This window comes from Myotis davidii, unplaced genomic scaffold, assembly GCF_000327345.1.
Source record: "Myotis davidii unplaced genomic scaffold, ASM32734v1 scaffold223, whole genome shotgun sequence".
Taxonomy (NCBI): Eukaryota; Metazoa; Chordata; class Mammalia; order Chiroptera; family Vespertilionidae; genus Myotis; species Myotis davidii.
In genome coordinates, this window is record NW_006294609.1 from 3,089,675 (window position 1) to 3,096,191 (window position 6,517).

Here is a 6,517-nt window from a genome sequence, read left to right on the forward strand (position 1 = left end):
GCAACCCAGGCTTGTGCCTGTGACCAGAATCAAACCTGGAACCCTTCAGTCCACAGGTGGTCTCTCTATCCACTGAGCCAAACCTGCTAGTGTTAGTACTAACAATTTTTTAAAAATATATTTTATTGATTTTTCACAGAGAGGCAAGGAGAGGGGCAGAGAGCCAGAAACATCTATGACAGAGAAACATCGATCAGCCGCCTCCTGCACACCCCCCACTGGGGATGTGCCCGCAACCAAGGCACATGCCCCTGACTGGAATTGAACCCGGGACCCTTGAGTCCGCAGGCCGATGCTCTATCCACTGAGCCAAACTGGTCAGGGCGAGTACTAACAATTTTTGAGCAAGGTGTGAACTCAAAAATTTGGAGACCACCGCTGAGACCAGGGGATGGCAATCTGTGGCCTGTAGACTACAATTTTTGTAAATAAAGTTTTATTGGCAGACACACCCATTCATTTACACATCAACTAAGCTAAAATGGCAGAATTCAGTAGGCGCCACTGAGGTTGCATGGCCTGCAAAGTCAAAAATACTTACTATCTGGCCCTTTATAGAAAAAGTTGGCCGACTCCTGGGTTAAACCAATGATCCCAAAGAGGGCTGTCCAATCATGGTCCCAGGAGATTCTCCTCTGAAGAAAAGCTGGTGTTCCTATCAGGTTGAGACATCCCTTCTGGAGAGCAGAAGTCCCATCAGAGAGAAACCAGCTGCCTTTTGTTTAAACTTTCTCAGTTTTATTCCTCCTACTTCCGCACTGATTCCCATAGGGACCCCCTTGGGAACCCTAGAGTCCTTCACCAGGCCTGGACCCAGGAACCAGCAGAGGTCAAAACAGATGCCTACTGAAAATCCCAGAAATGTGCCAAAGGCACTTGTGAACTTTTATAAAAGGCTTCTCAGCTAGGCAGGGAGCATCATCCCCTCGGGGCATTCAGCAAAATTCCATTTATACACAGCCCGGAGTGCAGAACTGGACATCTGGAAGACTTCAATGGCCCAGTTATCAGCCAGCTAGAGAGATGTAGAGAGACTGTAGCTGAACAGAAAGATCAGGGTTTGAACTTTACTAGCTGGCTGATCATAAGCTCTATGAGCCTTCGTTTTCCCATCTACAGTACATAGATTTAAAGCTGTTCTGAGGATTAAATAAGACCAAAGAAAAAGGTCCAGGCACATGGCTGGTGTTCAGCAAATAGTAATATCATCAACATTATTCTAGAATTCATCCTGTAACTCTTCTGCTCCAAAACCTTCCATGGTTCCCTATTGCCTAGACCAGAGTTCAAACTCTCTAAATAGCCAGTGAAGACTCTGCACGATCTTACGTGGCCAGATTCACCTTTCTCTACTATTTTCTTTCTTTTTTCCCCTTAAATATATTTTTTATTGATTTCAGAGAGGAAGGGAGAGGGAGAGACAGAAACATAAATGATGAGAGAGAATCACTGATTGGCTGCCTCCTGTATGCCCCCTACTGGGAATTGAGCCCACAACCCAGGCATGTGCCCCTGACCGGAATCAAACCCGGGACCTTTTAGTCCACAGGCTGACGCTCTATCCACGGAGCCAAACCAGCTAGGGCTTTCTCTACTATCCACACACCAATTCCAGCTAAAGCAGCCCCTCTGCCTTGCCCTGAGACCCTGTAACACTTCCTCCGATCAGAGTGCTCTTCCCCAAGCCCTACCTCTACCACCCTCAAGGTTTAGCTGGAATTACATTCTTCCAAATCAGTTATCCTTATAAAGGCAGTCCCAACACCAGGAGAACAAGGGTGAGCAAGATTCTTGGGTACCCGGGCCAGATATACTCTAAGTGATTGGCAGATACAGATGCTCCTCAACTTACAATGGGATTACATCCCAATAAATCAATTTTAAGTTGAAAATATCACAAGTCAAAAACTGCATTTAATACACTTAACCTACCGAACATCATAGCTTAGACTAGCCTACCTTACACATGCTCAGAACACTTACATTGGCTTATAGTTGTACAATAATGCAAAGCCTATGTCAGTGATGGCGAACCTATGACATGCGTGGCAGAGGTGACACGCGAACTCATTTTTTGGTTGATTTTTCTCTGTTAAATGGCATTTAAATATATAAAATAAATATCAAAAGTATAAATCTTTGTTTTACTATGGTTGCAAATATCAAAAAATTTCTATATGTGACACGGCACCAGAGTTAAGTTAGGGTTTTTCAAAATGCTGACATGCCGAGCTCAAAAGGTTCGCCATCACTTGCCTATGTTATAATATAAAGTGTTGAATACCTCATGTAATTTGTTAACCATATCACTTTTGCACCATCGTAAAGTTGAAAAATCTGTTCAATCAAACTACTTTAAGTTGGAGACTGTCTGTACTAATACAATGAATCCTCACCCACCCCATGAGGCTGGTACTACCACTACCCCCATTTTACAGATGAGGAAACTGAGGCCCAGAGACATTTAAGTGACTTCCCCAGGATCTCACATTTGTAAGTGGAAGAGCCGGAATTTAAACCAAAGATGCCTGGCTCCAGAGTCCCTGTTCTTACTTTGAGTCCCATAGCAATGGCACTACACCACGGACACAGGGTTCTGCAGCTTACCGGCCAGGTAACCTCAGGCAAGTCATTCAACCTTCCCTAGGTTGTGTGAAGATCACAAGACATGGTACAAGTACAATACTTAGCACAAGGTCAGGTCTCTTACAAGAGCCTAAGCATTAATAGCAATGATCGCTACTAGTAATGAACACTATGAGAAGTGATAATAATTTCTTACTCATCTCCATGGCCCCTGGATTCTGAACATGTTGCCGAGGCTCAATAATGTCTTATGATTTGACCCCTACCTTCCAACTCATTTTCACAGAAATTCCAAGCAACTTTTGAACCCATTCTGGAACCTGGGAACAAAAGGGTGCTGGCGGGCAGAGAACTTGAGGAAGATAATCCAAAAATAATTGATCCCAGGTCGTGGAAAGCATTTTGTTGACGGCAGCAGGCAGACCTTCCCAATTATCTTCTGCTTAGGCTAACGTTACAGCCTGCCCTCCCCAGCAAACCAAGATTGCCAGGTGTGCACGCCACAATCCTTTAAGTAACAGAGTCAGGCCAAGGCTGGCAGCCTGTCACTGAGAGATAAACTGAGGCACAGACGGCCTGAATCATGGCCCTCATGGGTACCTATGGCTCGAAGAGCACCTGCAGGATGCTGATCATGTGCTACATCCAGGCCCCCCTGTTCAGAGACTGGATGCTGAGCTCAGACAAGGCCTGTTCTTCCTAGAAATGCCATCAGGGGCGGGAATCTTGTCTGCAGACTAGAGGGTCCAGTTAAGGTGTACATCACATAATCAGATGCTGAACATTCTTCAGCCTGGCAAGTAATGAATCCTCAGGCAAGTCCCTGGGAGAGGAATGTACTCCCTCTGTACATACGAGAAAACACCCCAAAGAGGACAGCCGCTTGTCTGAGGTCCCACGGCCTGTCTGGCCTATCTCCCCCACACACGAGGACACCTGGCCAGGCCCTTCCACCCATTGGAGGGGCGGGCTGTCTCTCAATCCCTCAATCTCACCTGGAGACCAGGTGAGCCTGGCATCCCTGATAACTCTATCCCTGGAGATCAAAGGTCACACTAGCTCCTCTACTTTCCCAGGTCTCTAGGAAGGAAAGCCTGGGCCCTCGGGGACAGGCAGTTGATAGTGCTGACTCACAGGACAAGGGGGAGTAGTCCAGGAAACTCACTCACTCTGTTTCCATGGTGCTAGGCTGTGTGACACCCCTTCCCCTCAGAGGCTCGCTCACAAGGCTGGGTGTCTGTGGTGGAGTTGGGGTGCAGGCAGACTTGCCCTGCTGTGTGCCTCTCGCCACCCAATCCCATCTCTGCCATAGATTTCCAGGCACATGGCAAACACAGTTACCCTCTTGTCACTGCTTCCCCAGAATGGAGGCTGTCATGGGATTCAGCCCTTTTCTGCTGGGAGAACTTGGGGGGATTCCATCAACAGAGCCAGGAAGTCTTTGCCTCCCAGACCAGGGAAAATAAAGGTCCCCAAGAGATAGTTGGGTGAGCCAAGGCCCACCCAATGCTACTGCCTGACCCTGCCTCCTACTTCCCCCACACTGTTTTTAGTAAGAGGAAGAGGGAGGTGACATTTGTTTAGAAGGCCTGCTTCCTCGAGAGGAAGAAAGGACTAGAGAAGGCAGGAGAGTTATCACCCACTGATCCTCACTTTTCCTGGAGTGGGAAGGGGCCTGGGTAACTGAGAATTTATGACCCCAAGAAAAAGGGGAGCAGGAATCCCCCTATCTTCAGAGCACTATCTTAAAGAGTTGATAATCACTGGTGTCACTCCCTTCCCCCAAACTGTAAAATTTTATTTTGCTTTATAAAATCCTTTTCTGGCCCTAGCCAAGTAGCTCAGTTGGTTAGAGCGTCACCCCAATATTTTGGGTTCAATCCCCAGCCAGGGCACTTACAAGAAACAACCAACAAAAGCCTAAATAGGGGGAACAACAAAATTGATGTCTCTCCTTTTCTCAAATCAGTAAACACACAGACACACACAAAACTTTAAAAACAAAAATGTTCTGCTCTACTTCTCATTCTCTAGGACAGCGGTTCTCAACCTGTGGATCGCGACCCCTTTGGGGGTCGAACAACCCTTTCAGAGGGATCGCCTAAGACCACTGGAAAACACATATATAATTACATGTTGTTTTTATGATTCATCACTATGCTTTAATTATGTTCAATTTGTAACAATGAAAATACATCCTGCATATCAGATATTTTACATCACGACTCATAACAGTAGCAAATTACAGTTATGAAGTAGCAACGAAAATAATTTTATGGTTGGGGGTCACCACAACATGAGGAACTGCATTAAAGGGTGGCGGCATTAGGAAGGTTGAGAACCACTGCTCTAGGAGGTCTGGTTCTATACCTGACTGGGCATCAATCAGAGCTCCGTACACACAAATGACAAAAGTGCCCGAGAGAGTTCCGGGTGCCAGCCAACCTGGGTTCAAGTCCCATGCCAGCAGACTAGCTCAATGGCTTTGGGAAGTCCCATGACAAAATCACCTCAAAGGGTGGTGAAGGAGTTAGTGCAGAAGTTAGGGAAGCCCACACAATGCCTTGGACATAGTGAGCGCCTGCCAATGCCGGCTCTTCTTACACAGTCTTCAGGCAAAGGCAGAGACTAGTCTCAGGATCTGGCACTGATAAAAAAGAATTTCATCACATCAGCCTAAACTAAAAAATGGATGCCACTCCCTTACACACACACACACACACACACACACACACACACACACACACGCTCGCTCTCGCTTGCTCTCTCTCTCTCTCTCTCTCTCTCTCTCTCTCTCTCCCTCAATTTAATTCTTGAAGTCAGAGAAACTTCATCGCTTCCTGGCCTTTGGCTAAAATCAAGTGAAGTCACAGAAACTTCTGAGTAGCGCCTTCACGCACCAATTCGGAAATCAAGGCCCAGAGGGGGCTGTCTGAGGTCACACAGGCTGCAAGTGGCAGAGCTCAGAGAGCTCTTCCCACCCCCCCCCTCCCCCGCACCAGACATACTCCCTTCCCGGGAAAACACAAAGGGTGCAGCCACTCCCTCCCTCAGGGCTGAGGGCTGAGCTCACTCACTGACAAGCAGGAGAGCTCTGGGCTAGAGACCCTGCCCTGTGCGGGTGGGGGTGGGGGTGGGGGTCGGGGCAGACCCCATGCATGCAGGCAGATAATCAGGAAGTGTTGGGCAGCACCCTGTCCTGGGAGACTCCAAGATTCCAGGCCAGAAGGCATCCCAGGGGCCACTTCTCTGCCCAGCCAGCAGCCTTACCTACCCCACCCCTTTCTCACTACAACGCCGCCCTGCACGGGCAGGGGAAAACGATGCCTACCGATGCCTACCCCCGAGGTCAAGAAAGAGCCCATTCACGGGCACATTTCCCACCCTCCTCCCACACGCCCGGTGACTCAGTGGCAAGTTGCTGAAGAAGAAACTGAGAGTGGCGGCTGGGTGTCAAACCCCGGGCTGAGGCTCTAGGCAAATGCGGCAGGAGAAAGGGTGTCAGGAAATCCCCTTTACTAGGTGATAAAAGAACGTGGCCAATACCTCTGGCCGAGAGAGAGAGAGAGAGAGAGAGAGAGAGAGAAAGAGAGAGAGAGAGAGAGAGAGAGAAAGAGAGAGAGAGAGAGAGAGAGAGAGAGAGAGAGAACACTCGGGGGGTCATCTCCTCCCCACCTCCAGGCACCTGCTCCCAAGGAGATCAGCCACTTGATGCCCTTCCCTTCCTCCCTCCCCCAGGACAGATGTGGGACGGGGTTCTTGCAGATCTACTTGGTGGATCCTGCTGCTTCTCCCTCCTTGCTGCATCAAACTGGCCCATCTGAAGGCACCTGGGCCCCCCACCCCAACTCTGGACAAGTGTAGGGCACCCAAGCGCCCCCATCAGGGGTCACCTGTCGCCACCTCACCTCACGTCCACGATAGCCTTCTC